General features: G+C 44.3%; 1 long non-coding RNA gene across 1 annotated transcript; it reads right to left on the bottom strand.

Moving 5' to 3' along the window:
- Positions 1–232: 232 nt before the first annotated feature.
- Positions 233–15206, bottom strand: LOC140132653 (uncharacterized). Its single transcript, XR_011855684.1, has 4 exons — positions 15152–15206; positions 11174–11300; positions 10948–11081; positions 233–731 (listed from the first exon to the last, which is right to left on the bottom strand). It is a non-coding gene; the product is annotated as an uncharacterized lncRNA (long non-coding RNA).
- Positions 15207–15212: the final 6 nt, after the last annotated feature.

Genomic DNA, 15212 nt, shown 5'->3' with positions numbered 1-15212 from the left:
TGCTCCACATAGAATTTAAGCTCTTTCACGCAAGGCTCTTATTTGTATTGTCTCATACGACCTTGTTATTACTCTGTTGTATATTATTTTATTTGTATAAGTCCCCCGTGATTTGTAAAGTGCTGCGGAATATGATGACACTACATAAAGATTTATTATTATTTCATAGTCACCATTCTTTTTTAAAAAAATGTATGGAGATGTTCTCGAATCTGGTGGAGAGCATGGGCTTGTCACTGTGTGGCAAAGAGTATTATGGCATGGACGTGTAGCCAAGGACAACTGCTTCAACAGGAGCTCGGTAGAACTTCTCTTGGCTAGTATAACACACACACAGGTGTTTTGCAGATCATTCATCTTGCTACATCTTTGAACTTGTGTGCTGGATGTGATGGATGGGCAAACCAATCAGCTACGATTTACACTTCGACATATTGGTTTTGGTTCAATTCAGCTGACCTAGCTTTTGTCTGTCTGATTGTTATCTTTTCTTTACAATTACCTCGAGTGGAGACTGTTGTCTAGTTGTCCCTTGCAGGTTAGCGTGAGGTGGGCAAGTAGGCAGGAACAAAGTTTTTAGGAAGATACAGGGCCTTCATCTCTTCCTTGTTCTGACAGTACCACTGCATCAAGGCCAAGAGCTAGTAATACCTTCACTGTTGTGCTTGCCTGGTTCCAACAACAGTCATTGCTTATCCAGCTCATCCACACATTGTTACCTAAAATATCACCTAAAATAAGATAAGTTAACATGTATAAAACAACATGTTTCTGTTCTGCAGACTCCTCAGCTCTCAATCCCTATCTTGGTGCTCCTGTACAGCATCTCCCTCCCCCACTGATGTCAGCTCACCAGGCTGTGAACTCTGTGAAGGAGTTGGAGGGAGAAGCTGTGCAGGAGCACAAATGGGCTCCTGTAACCTGTCTTTAGTGAAAATGAGGTCCCTGGTGATAGTTTCCCTTTAAACTAAGTATAAAATTACAGTCAGCAGCCTATCCTCTGCCTCACAGTAGGCTGAAGCCTGGATGGGCACAGAAGTTAAAACAAATTTATATTTTATATAGATCGTAAAATTGATTATATGAATCTACCAAATACAGCAATCTATCAAATATAAAAAACCAAAAACACCAATTGGATATCTTAACCTCTTAGCGCTCAGCGTCCGATATATCGGACGCTGAGCAAAGTGCCTTAACGCTCAGCGTCCGATATATCGGACGCGAGCGCTACTCCATTTTCGGACGGCCCCCTGTCACGAGACAGGGTGACATGTCGGTGGGAGGTGTCGGCATCACTTGCCGACACCCCACCGATGACATCACAGGGCCAATTTGATTGGTCCTGTGATGTCGATCGCCGCCATTGGCCAATCCATCGCGATTGGCCAATGACAGCGATCCGTGACGCGGGCCGGTGACACGTCGGTGGGAGGTGTCGGCAACGCTTGCCGACACCCCACCGATGACATCACAGGACCAATTTGATTGGTCCTGTGACGTCGATCGCCGCCATTGGCCAATCGATTCAGATTGGCCAATGACAGCGATCTCTGACGCTGGGGGGCTGATCTACTCAGCACAACCCTCTCTAACAGCGCCATTTTGGTGTTGGAGTTGTTAGAGAGAGTTGTGCTAGAGAGCTGTCCCTGTACTGTACCCTAAAACACAAAATTACCCCCCCCTTGTACGTTTTCCCTATCCCCCACAACCGCACTTTTCAGTGCGATCCGTTAGGAGTTGGAGGAGTAGCGTTTAGGAGTAGCGAGTAGGAGTAGCGAGTAGGAGTAGCGAGTAGGAGTAGCGAGTAGGAGTAGCGAGTAGGAGTAGCGAGTAGGAGTAGCGAGTAGGAGTAGCAGGCGTGTGGAGGAGAAGGCGTTGTGAGGAGGAGAAGGCGTTGTGAGGAGGAGAAGGCGTTGTGAGGAGGAGAAGGCGTTGTGTGGAGGAGAAGGCGTTGTGTGGAGGAGAAGGCGTTGTGTGGAGGAGAAGGCGTGTGTGGAGGAGAAGGCGTTGTGTGGAGGAGAAGGCGTGTGTGGAGGAGAAGGCGTGTGTGGAGGAGAAGGCGTTGTGTGGAGGAGAAGGCGTTGTGTGGAGGAGAAGGCGTTGTGTGGAGGAGAAGGCGTTGTGTGGTGGAGCAGGCGTTGTGTGGAGGAGAAGGCGTTGTGTGGTGGAGCAGGCGTTGTGAGGAGGAGAAGGCGTTGTGAGGAGGAGAAGGCGTTGTGTGGAGGAGAAGGCGTTGTGTGGAGGAGAAGGCGTTGTGTGGAGGAGAAGGCGTTGTGTGGTGGAGCAGGCGTTGTGAGGAGGAGAAGGCGTTGTGAGGAGGAGAAGGCGTTGTGAGGAGGAGAAGGCGTTGTGTGGTGGAGCAGGCGTTGTGTCGTGGAGCAGGCGTTGTGAGGAGGAGAAGGCGTTGTGAGGAGGAGAAGGCGTTGTGAGGAGGAGAAGGCGTTGTGTGGTGGAGCAGGCGTTGTGTGGTGGAGCAGGCGTTGTGAGGAGGAGAAGGCGTTGTGAGGAGGAGAAGGCGTTGTGAGGAGGAGAAGGCGTTGTGAGGAGGAGAAGGCGTTGTGTGGAGGAGAAGGCGTTGTGAGGAGGAGAAGGCGTGTGGCGGAGAAGGCGTTGTGAGGAGGAGAAGGCGTTGTGAGGAGGAGAAGGCGTTGTGAGGAGGAGAAGGCGTTGTGAGGAGGAGAAGGCGTTGTGTGGAGGAGAAGGCGTTGTGTGGAGGAGAAGGCGTTGTGAGGAGGAGAAGGCGTTGTGTGGTGTAGTGTAGTAGGTGTAGTGTAGTAGGTGTAGTGTAGTGTAGTGTTATGGCCTCCGATACGGAGTCAGCAAGTGGGGACGAGTGTCCGTTTTATCTATCTACCTCGTCCTCAGAAAGCGACTCCGAAGAACCCCCGAGAAGGCGCTTACGCAGTAGTGCCAGAGTGCCCGGGACTTCTGCTGGAGTGCCCGGGACTTCTGCTGGAGTGCCCGGGACTTCTGCTGGAGTGCCCGGGACTTCTGCTGGAGTGCCCGGGACTTCTGCTGGAGTGCCCGGGACTTCTCCTGGAGTGCCCGGGACTTCTCCTGGAGTGCCCGGGACTTCTCCTGGAGTGCCCGGGACTTCTCCTGAAGTGCCCGGGACTTCTGACCCCACATGGGTGACCCCCAGTAATTATGCCCCTCAGGTCCCTGATTTTACGGCCAGTCCTGGGATACGCAGAGACACGGCAGGGCTCGGGCCAGTGGACTTTTTTAAGTTCTTTTTTAGTGAGGACCTAGTTGGTCTGATGGTGTCCCAGACTAATCTCTACGCTGCACAATACATTGCCCAAAACCCCACTTCTTTTTATTCACAACCCCACAGGTGGACCCCTGTTAGTGCAGCAGAGATGGAGAAGTATTGGGGCATAGTACTTCTTATGGGACTAGTAAAGAAGCCATCTATCAGGGATAATTGGAGCACAGACATTCTGTACCACACCCCGATGTTCCGCATGGCAATGAATAGGATGCGCTTTGAAGCCATCCATAAGTTTCTGCATTTTGCCGACAATGCACAGTGCCCACCCAGAGGTGACCCCAGTTATGATAGGCTATATAAGGTCCGACCCATATTAGATTATCTAAATGCCCAATTTATGGAAGTGTATACTCCAGAGAGGCATTTATCGATAGACGAGTCCCTGGTACATTTCAAAGGGAGACTTCAGTTCCGCCAGTACCTGCCCAATAAGAGGGCAAGGTATGGTGTGAAGATGTATAAGCTGTGTGAGAGTGCATCAGGGTATTCTTATAAGTTCAGGATATATGAAGGCAAGGATTCCAAAATAGTGCCCCCTGAATGCCCCCCCTTCCTGGGAATTGCTGGGAAAGTAGTATGGGATTTAGTGCACCCACTACTGGACCAGGGCTACCACCTCTACCTGGATAATTTTTATACCAGTGTTACCCTGTTCAAGTGCCTCGCTTCCAGACAAACTGCGGCATGCGGCACTGTTAGAAGGAATAAGAGAGGTCTCCCGAAGTCGCTGCTAGGGAAAAGCTCAGAAGGCATGAGAGCCGAGCACTAAGCAGCGACTCAGTATTGTGTGTTAGGTACAAGGACAAGAGGGATGTCCTTGTACTAACAACAATACATGGGCACACCACCACCTCTGCCCCTGTACGAGGTACCAGTGCAGAAGCCCCCAAGCCAGACTGTATTCTGGATTACAATAAGTACATGGGAGGGGTGGATTTGTCGGACCAGGTACTACAGCCATATAACGCCATGCGGAAATCGAGGGTGTGGTACAAAAAGCTGGCCGTGCACATCATGCAGATGGCATTGTATAATGCTTTCGTGCTACATCGATGTGCCGGCCAGAGGGGAACTTTCCTGGAATTTCAAGAGGTGGTAGTGAAGAAGTTGATTTTTAGAGACCAGGAAGGGGGGAGTGCTAGCACGTCTGGAAGCGAGGCCACATCACGGATTGTACCAGGGCAGCACTTTCCAGGAGAAGTTCCCCAAACAGCCAGCAAGGGAAGGACACAGAAGAGATGCAGGGTGTGCTGAAAAAGGGGCATAAAAAAACAAACCATCTACCAGTGTGACACATGCCCCGAGAAACCAGGGTTATGCATGAAAGATTGTTTCCGCATATACCACACATCCCTGGATATGTAATTTTACCCTGATGCACACAGCTCACACAGCTTATACATCATGCCGCATGCCGCACCTTCCCTGCTGAGCTCTACCGTGTGCCCAGCCTGTAGATTATTGCCACATATGGGGTATTGCCGTACCCGGGAGAACCCACATCATGATTTTTGGGGTGTTTGTCTCCCGTGGCAGGAGCTGGGCACAAGATGACATAATGGATAATTTGTACTATGCTCTATCCATTATGCATCATCCTTGGGGTCCACCTGTGGGGTTAAAATGCTTACTACACTCCTAGATTTATTCATGGAGGGGTGTAGTTTTCAAATAGGATCAGTTTTCAGGGGTTTCTACTGTTCTGATCCCTAAGGGCATCTACAAATGTTTTATGATGTAAAAAAAAAATTAAATGTCTGTGCTCCAAATACCAGTCTCTTCCGAGCCCTGCCGTGTCTCCATCTTGTAGCCTATTGCCACACATGGGGTATTGCCATACCCGTAATAACCCGCAGAATGATTTTTGGGGTGTTTATCCACAGTGGCATGAGTTGGGCTGATTTCATTTGTCACTACAATGACACATTTGAAAAAAACAATGCAATTTTTACACTGACCCATTCACTTTGTATTACATTTGGGCCAGCATCTTAGGGGTTAAAATGCTCATACAACCCTAGAACAATACTTTGAGGGGTGCCCTTTCCTAAAATGGGGTCACTACTCGGGGGCTTCTAATGCACTGGTACCTCAGGGGCACCCCAACACCAGTCTAGTGAATAGGGTGCTCCAAAAGCTAAATTTTGCTTGTCCCTTCTCAACCCTGCCATTTCCCTAGCCTGTAGCCTATTGCCACACATGGGGTATTGCCATACCCGTAATAACCCGCAGAATGATTTTTGGGGTGTTTATCCACAGTGGCATGAGTTGGGCTGATTTCATTTGTCACTACAATGACACATTTGAAAAAAACAATGCAATTTTTACACTGACCCATTCACTTTGTATTACATTTGGGCCAGCATCTTAGGGGTTAAAATGCTCATACAACCCTAGAACAATACTTTGAGGGGTGCCCTTTCCTAAAATGGGGTCACTACTCGGGGGCTTCTAATGCACTGGTACCTCAGGGGCACCCCAACACCAGTCTAGTGAATAGGGTGCTCCAAAAGCTAAATTTTGCTTGTCCCTTCTCAACCCTGCCATTTCCCTAGCCTGTAGCCTATTGCCACACATGGGGTATTGCCATACCCGTAATAACCCGCAGAATGATTTTTGGGGTGTTTATCCACAGTGGCATGAGTTGGGCTGATTTCATTTGTCACTACAATGACACATTTGAAAAAAACAATGCAATTTTTACACTGACCCATTCACTTTGTATTACATTTGGGCCAGCATCTTAGGGGTTAAAATGCTCATACAACCCTAGAACAATACTTTGAGGGGTGCCCTTTCCTAAAATGGGGTCACTACTCGGGGGCTTCTAATGCACTGGTACCTCAGGGGCACCCCAACACCAGTCTAGTGAATAGGGTGCTCCAAAAGCTAAATTTTGCTTGTCCCTTCTCAACCCTGCCATTTCCCTAGCCTGTAGCCTATTGCCACACATGGGGTATTGCCATACCCGTAATAACCCGCAGAATGATTTTTGGGGTGTTTATCCACAGTGGCATGAGTTGGGCTGATTTCATTTGTCACTACAATGACACATTTGAAAAAAACAATGCAATTTTTACACTGACCCATTCACTTTGTATTACATTTGGGCCAGCATCTTAGGGGTTAAAATGCTCATACAACCCTAGAACAATACTTTGAGGGGTGCCCTTTCCTAAAATGGGGTCACTACTCGGGGGCTTCTAATGCACTGGTACCTCAGGGGCACCCCAACACCAGTCTAGTGAATAGGGTGCTCCAAAAGCTAAATTTTGCTTGTCCCTTCTCAACCCTGCCATTTCCCTAGCCTGTAGCCTATTGCCACACATGGGGTATTGCCATACCCGTAATAACCCGCAGAATGATTTTTGGGGTGTTTATCCACAGTGGCATGAGTTGGGCTGATTTCATTTGTCACTACAATGACACATTTGAAAAAAACAATGCAATTTTTACACTGACCCATTCACTTTGTATTACATTTGGGCCAGCATCTTAGGGGTTAAAATGCTCATACAACCCTAGAACAATACTTTGAGGGGTGCCCTTTCCTAAAATGGGGTCACTACTCGGGGGCTTCTAATGCACTGGTACGTCAGGGGCACCCCAACACCAGTCTAGTGAAAAGGGTGCTCCAAAAGCTAAATTTTGCTTGTCCCTTCTCAGGCCTGCCGTGTGCCCAGCCTGTCAATTATTGGCACATCTGTTATATTGCCGTACTCAGGACAACCCGCAGAATGATTTTTGGGGTGTTTGTCTAAATTGCCATGGGTTGGGCACAGTATATTAGGCACTAAAATGACATTTTTGCAAGTAAAACGCAATTTTTACTATGCACCATTTACTTTGCATTCAATTTTGACCTGCATGTTGGGGGTTAAAATTCTCACCACAACCCCAGATGAATTCTTTGAGGGGTCTAGTTTCCAAAATGGTATGATTTATCGGGGGTTTCTATTACACTGGCACCTCACGGGCCCTGCCAACATGACATGGCACTCCAAATCCAAACGTGTGAAAACGGAGCTGAAAAATCAAAATGTCACTCCTTCCCTTCTCAGGCCTGCCGTGTGCCCAGCCTGTCAATTATTGGCACATGTGTGATATTGCTGTACTCAGGACAACCCGCAGAATGATTTTTGGGGTGTTTGTCTAAATTGCCATGGGTTGGGCACAGTATATTGGGCACTAAAATGACATTTTTGCAAGAAAAACGCAATTTTTACTATGCACCATTTACTTTGCATTCAATTTTGACCTGCATGTTGGGGGTTAAAATTCTCACCACAACCCCAGATGAATTCTTTGAGGGGTCTAGTTTCCAAAATGGTATGATTTATCGGGGGTTTCTATTATACTGGCACCTCACGGGCCCTGCCAACATGACATGGCACTCCAAATCCAAACGTGTAAAAACGGAGCTGAAAAATCAAAATGTCACTCCTTCCCTTCTCAGGCCTGCCGTGTGCCCAGCCTGTCAATTATTGGCACATGTGTGATATTGCTGTACTCAGGACAACCCGCAGAATGATTTTTGGGGTGTTTGTCTAAATTGCCATGGGTTGGGCACAGTATATTGGGCACTAAAATGACATTTTTGCAAGAAAAACGCAATTTTTACTATGCACCATTTACTTTGCATTCAATTTTGACCTGCATGTTGGGGGTTAAAATTCTCACCACAACCCCAGATGAATTCTTTGAGGGGTCTAGTTTCCAAAATGGTATGATTTATCGGGGGTTTCTATTACACTGGCACCTCACGGGCCCTGCCAACATGACATGGCACTCTAAATCCAAACGTGTGAAAACGGAGCTGAAAAATCAAAATGTCACTCCTTCCCTTCTCAGGCCTGCCGTGTGCCCAGCCTGTCAATTATTGGCACATGTGTGATATTGCTGTACTCAGGACAACCCGCAGAATGATTTTTGGGGTGTTTGTCTAAATTGCCATGGGTTGGGCACAGTATATTGGGCACTAAAATGACATTTTTGCAAGAAAAACGCAATTTTTACTATGCACCATTTACTTTGCATTCAATTTTGACCTGCATGTTGGGGGTTAAAATTCTCACCACAACCCCAGATGAATTCTTTGAGGGGTCTAGTTTCCAAAATGGTATGATTTATCGGGGGTTTCTATTACACTGGCACCTCACGGGCCCTGCCAACATGACATGGCACTCCAAATCCAAACGTGTGAAAACGGAGCTGAAAAATCAAAATGTCACTCCTTCCCTTCTCAGGCCTGCCGTGTGCCCAGCCTGTCAATTATTGGCACATGTGTGATATTGCTGTACTCAGGACAACCCGCAGAATGATTTTTGGGGTGTTTGTCTAAATTGCCATGGGTTGAGCACAGTATATTGGGCACTAAAATGACATTTTTGCAAGAAAAACGCAATTTTTACTATGCACCATTTACTTTGCATTCAATTTTGACCTGCATGTTGGGGGTTAAAATTCTCACCACAACCCCAGATGAATTCTTTGAGGGGTCTAGTTTCCAAAATGGTATGATTTATTGGGGGTTTCTATTACACTGGCACCTCACGGGCCCTGCCAACATGACATGGCACTCCAAATCCAAACGTGTGAAAACGGAGCTGAAAAATCAAAATGTCACTCCTTCCCTTCTCAGGCCTGCCGTGTGCCCAGCCTGTCAATTATTGGCACATGTGTGATATTGCTGTACTCAGGACAACCCGCAGAATGATTTTTGGGGTGTTTGTCTAAATTGCCATGGGTTGGGAACAGTATATTGGGCACTAAAATGACATTTTTGCAAGAAAAACACAATTTTTACTATGCACCATTTACTTTGCATTCAATTTTGACCTGCATGTTGGGGGTTAAAATTCTCACCACAACCCCAGATGAATTCTTTGAGGGGTCTAGTTTCCAAAATGGTATGATTTATTGGGGGTTTCTATTACACTGGCACCTCACGGGCCCTGCCAACATGACATGGCACTCCAAATCCAAACGTGTGAAAACGGAGCTGAAAAATCAAAATGTCACTCCTTCCCTTCTCAGGCCTGCCGTGTGCCCAGCCTGTCAATTATTGGCACATGTGTGATATTGCTGTACTCAGGACAACCCGCAGAATGATTTTTGGGGTGTTTGTCTAAATTGCCATGGGTTGGGCACAGTATATTGGGCACTAAAATGACATTTTTGCAAGAAAAACGCAATTTTTACTATGCACCATTTACTTTGCATTCAATTTTGACCTGCATGTTGGGGGTTAAAATTCTCACCACAACCCCAGATGAATTCTTTGAGGGGTCTAGTTTCCAAAATGGTATGATTTATCGGGGGTTTCTATTACACTGGCACCTCACGGGCCCTGCCAACATGACATGGCACTCCAAATCCAAACGTGTGAAAACGGAGCTGAAAAATCAAAATGTCACTCCTTCCCTTCTCAGGCCTGCCGTGTGCCCAGCCTGTCAATTATTGGCACATGTGTGATATTGCTGTACTCAGGACAACCCGCAGAATGATTTTTGGGGTGTTTGTCTAAATTGCCATGGGTTGGGCACAGTATATTGGGCACTAAAATGACATTTTTGCAAGAAAAACGCAATTTTTACTATGCACCATTTACTTTGCATTCAATTTTGACCTGCATGTTGGGGGTTAAAATTCTCACCACAACCCCAGATGAATTCTTTGAGGGGTCTAGTTTCCGAAATGGTGACATCTTTGGGGGTTTTTTACTGTACTGTTTCTTCAGGGGCTCTTCAAGTACACTGTGGCACCACAAAATATTTGAAGCCAAACTGGCCTTCCGAAAACCCAATAGAACTAACTCTGTTCTGGACATCGCTGTGCGACGAAACAGCAATTGACATCCACATATCTGGTATTGTCGTACTCGGAAGAAGCAGGGCAAAAATTTTGGGATGTATATTTGCCACAACTTCCTTCTGAATGTGTCCATTTTAGGGCTAAATGAGAAAAATCGTAATCAAAAATTTAAAATTTGAAATTTCCAATCCATTTTTATATGCTTCCAGAAAAATATTTAAAGGGTTAATAGACTTCTCAAATGCTGATTTGAATAGGTTGAGATGTTAGGTTCATAAAATGGTGCTACTTGTGGGGGTATATAGTACAAAAGTCTCTGTAGGGCACTTCCAAACTGAATTGGTCACCAAACATTTTGCATTTTTCAAATTTCAAAAAAATCTGAGAAGTTGCTACTAAAACTTGAAACCTTCTCACATCCGTAAAGAAAATGGAAACGTAAAACAAATTATGGAAATAAAAAGCAGACCAATGGCAAAAGGTTTCTACCCCAAAAAAATTGTGGTGTGACTTTTTGTCTAAAAAGTAGAACATTTTAAATTTTGAAAATTGTAATTTTTTTCAAATTTTTCCTAAATTTTTGAATTTTTACCCCCCAAAAAAGGACCGGATAACCGAAATGATACTACCAACATAAACTACAATGTCTCACGAGAAAACAATCTCAAAATCACAGGGATATCTTAAATTGTTAAAAAGTTATTACCACAGGAAGAGACACTGGTCAAATTTCTAAAAAAAGGACCGAGCCTTAACCTACAAACAGGCTGTGTCCTTAAGGGGTTAAAGATAAAATGCATACTATCTTCCGTTTACTGTACATTTCAGAGTCTCCAAAATCTCCTAAGATAACATACTTCTTAGCACCTCCAACAGCCTGGCTTTGCTTTTGCTATCAAGGCGTAACACGGTGAAGCATGTTATTGATTTTTGAGGAGTACCACTTGACACATGAGTTGCTTTATATTTTCAAGGTCTTTATATCTAATTCCTATTAAAAAAAAAAAAAAAAAAACCTATGTAACAGGACAGGGGGAGACAGATTAAAACGACCTAAAGAAATGAATATTTTTTTTTTAATACCTTTCAAGGTGAATGATGGCGGGGTGCACAAACTATTATTCATTTACATTTATTGTGGGTCCTTGTGCTAAGTAGTGGAGACTCGTCAAGGAAAACAGTGATTGTTAAAGATCATATTAACACAGAGCTGTAGGGAGAATGTGAGAAAGTTAAGTGTTTTCTTGGGAAATGCAGTTCAAGGTATGTTTAATTAAGTAAAGCTGAGAGCAGAAGAACAAATGCAAGGCCGGTGATAATGGACTCTGTGGAATATTGTATGACTGAAAAGCAGCTCTTCCTTTTGTTGTATTGTAGTGTTGCGTATAGAGGCTCTGCTGGAATTCTTCTGAAGGCTGCATTGGCGCATGTTAAGTAAAACAATCTGACTAGTAAAATACTTGCCATCGTTCAACCTTGTTCTGCTTCTCCCCTGCCCTCAGTATGCGGCAAACTAATTTTTAATGGACGTGGACCAGGCAATTATTCAGCCCGAGCATTGTAGTCATTTTAGAAAGTCAAGGCCAGGAGTAACTTAAGGTATTTAGTGCCGCGTTCTGTATACTATAGTACAACTTGGAATAATGCTTCTGAAGAATGGGAAGGCAGATCCTTATTTATCACATAATCTTTGGAAATGAAAGGGACGAATTGAAAATTATGGAAACATTGACATTTATAGAAGATGGGCTTCTCTTCTGAAGAATGTCACGCTCTATTGCTGTTATTATTGGGTCAGATTACTTAGAATATTTGAAATGTTTGTATATATGTGAAAAAAAAGCATCTGTAATATGAAGGGTTGTCCAAAAATTCATAGATTGTAAACTTGTGAGCAGGGCCGTTTCCTATTGTTTGATCTAATGATGTTATCACTCTTTTATACCTCCCATCTTTCATAGGAAGAGAGAGAGGGCCAAAAGATGGATTTTTTTTACCCTAAGCCATGCCTTTTGCTCCGCCTCTAACTCCACCCCCACACAATATAATTTCCCTACTTAGTGCCCTTTATCTCTCTCTTACATTGTGCACCCCAGAACCTTCCCCTCTTATTGTGTCCCACTCCAAGAAGCTCCCCCTATTTTGCCCCCCAGGAGCTCCTCCTCTGATTGTGTCCCCAGCAGCTCCTCCTCCTATTGTGCCAATAAGCACCTATCCCTCTTATTGGGTCCCACTCCAAGCAGCTCCCCTTCTTATAAACAGATACTCACCTTTCCCTGTACCCCGCACCAGCTCCTCTCTCCTGCTTGTGTAGCACTGAAGCCAGAAGGCAGGGATGACATCATCACATCACGCCTGCCGGCTACATACAGCATAAGCAGAGGTTCAGGGATAATGCAGGGAGCTGCCGCCTCTCTCTGCATTTTCACTGTAATCAGCTCTTTGCACTACATTCAAAGTCTGGGTATCAATAAAGATTGCTGTATGCCAGAAGCAGAAAACTAAGAAAACCTGTGCAAGAAAAATCTGTGGATCCTCATCTTCTGGCATATCTACATAAAAAGATTTACCTCATTACAGTATTCACGTATAGGTGATTAACCTCATCAGTACGAAAGACACAGAATAGACTGTATAACTAAATGTAGATTTCCCCGTCACCCCTTTTTCCATTCCTCTCCTTCCTTCTCTTGCTAAGTAGGATGGCAGGATGATCAGTCCTCTTCTATATGAAGTAACAGTATTTTTTCTGCCCATGCTGATCTTCTTAAAAAGTCATCTCACGTCCTAATAGTACCGCGCAGAAACATTAAAGGAAATCCACCATCAAAATGAAGCACTTCCTCATAGGTCCAGGAACTGTGACTGTGGTAATCTTCTTATATTTGCTATCCATGACCAACTTCCTTCTAAAATCAACCTTTCATTATGCTAATGAGACAGAAGGGCTCTGGGTTATTTTCAGAGCCCCTCTGGCCAATCTTATACTTGGAATTTTTTTTCTAGCTCCCCAGTACATTGAATATTAAAGCACCATTAAAAAGTACAAATTTCCCCTAAAGATAACAGACCTCATACAGGTCTGTATCTGGAAAAATATGGATTTTTGAGAAGAGTGAAGTGTAGCCCAAAAACGTGCTGTGACATTATGTGGTTAAAAATAAAACACAATTTTCCTTAATCCCCCAACAAAGAGTTAATAAAAAATAGTCAATATATCATAAACACCCTAAAAATGACATTATAGAAAAAAATACAGATCATCTTGCAAAACACATTAAGCAGCTACATTGATTGCAAAAATGAAAAAAAAATATAGCTTGCAAAACATGACAGTGAATAAAAGGGTGGATTACATTTTTTGGGGTGGTAAAATCGTAATGTTGTGCCCATCTATATATTGGATAGGACTAGTAGTGCAGTGCTGTTTACATATATGCAGTATAGGAGAAGTAGTACTGTTCTGTGCTCATACATACAGGATAGGAGTAGTAGTACTGTGTGTGCTCATTTATGCAGGATAAGAGTAGTAGTACTGTACTGTGCCCATTTATACAGGGTAGGAGTAACAGTATTGTGCTGTGCCCATATATACAGGATAGGAGTGGTAGTACTGTTCTGTGCTCATTTATGCACAATAGGAGTAGTAGTACTGTGCCCATATATGCAGGATATAAGTAATACTGTGTTGAGCCAATATATACAGGATATGAGTAGTAGTACTGTACTGTGCCCATATATGCAGGATATGATTAGTAGTACCATACTGTGCTCATATATGGAGGATATGAGTAGTAGTACTATACTGTGCTCATATATGCAGGATATGAGTAGTAGTACTGTACTGTGCCCATATATGCAGGATATGAGTAGTAGTACTGTACTGTGCCCATATATGCAGGATATGAGTAGTAGTACTGTACTGTTCCCATATATGCAGGATATGAGTAGTAGTACTGTACTGTACCCATATATGCAGGATATGAGTAGTAGTACTGTACTGTTCCCATATATGCAGGATATGAGTAGTAGTACTGTACTGTGCCCATATATGCAGGATATTAGTAGTACTGTACTGTGCCCATATATGCAGGATATGAGCAGTAGTACTGTACTGTGCCCATACATGCAGGATATGAGTAGTAGTACTGTGCTGTGCCCATATATGCAGGATATGAGTAGTAGTACTGTACTGTGCCCATATATGCAGGATATGAGTAGTAGTACTATACTGTGCTCATATATGCAGGATATTAGTAGTACTGTACTGTGCCCATATATGCAGGATATGAGCAGTAGTACTGTACTGTTCCCATATATGCAGGATATGAGTAGTAGTACTGTACTGTACCCATATATGCAGGATATGAGTAGTAGTACTGTACTGTTCCCATATATGCAGGATATGAGTAGTAGTACTGTACTGTGCCCATATATGCAGGATATTAGTAGTACTGTACTGTGCCCATATATGCAGGATATGAGCAGTAGTACTGTACTGTGCCCATACATGCAGGATATGAGTAGTAGTACTGTGCTGTGCCCATATATGCAGGATATGAGTAGTAGTACTGTACTGTGCCCATATATGCAGGATATGAGTAGTAGTACTATACTGTGCTCATATATGCAGGATATTAGTAGTACTGTACTGTGCCCATATATGCAGGATATGAGCAGTAGTACTGTACTGTGCCCATATATGCAGGATATGAGTAGTAGTACTGTACTGTGCCCATAGATGCAGGATATGAGTAGTAGTACTGTACTGTGCCCATATATGCAGGATATGAGTAGTAGTACTATACTGTGCTCATATATGCAGGATATGAGTAGTAGTACTGTACTGTGCCCATATATGCAGGATATGAGTAGTAGTACTGTACTGTGCCCATATATGTGAATATAAGACATGTATATCTCAGTGAAGCGCTAATCACTACTTTCACCTCTATCTGTGTACTATGGGCACAGTCAGTGATGAAAACTGGGGAGCCACCACCCCCTTTGCCTACCCTGCTGCCCCTCTGGATACAATATGATCTGTACCCGACTACAAACCCCTGTGTTGCCATCTCGATGTTAGCTCCTCCCCCTCTGCTCTGATACAATGTATCACCGT

This window comes from Engystomops pustulosus, chromosome 5, assembly GCF_040894005.1.
Source record: "Engystomops pustulosus chromosome 5, aEngPut4.maternal, whole genome shotgun sequence".
NCBI lineage: Eukaryota > Metazoa > Chordata > Amphibia > Anura > Leptodactylidae > Engystomops > Engystomops pustulosus.
Note: the sequence above shows the minus strand (reverse complement) of the source record. Positions and strands in the feature narration are given on the sequence as shown.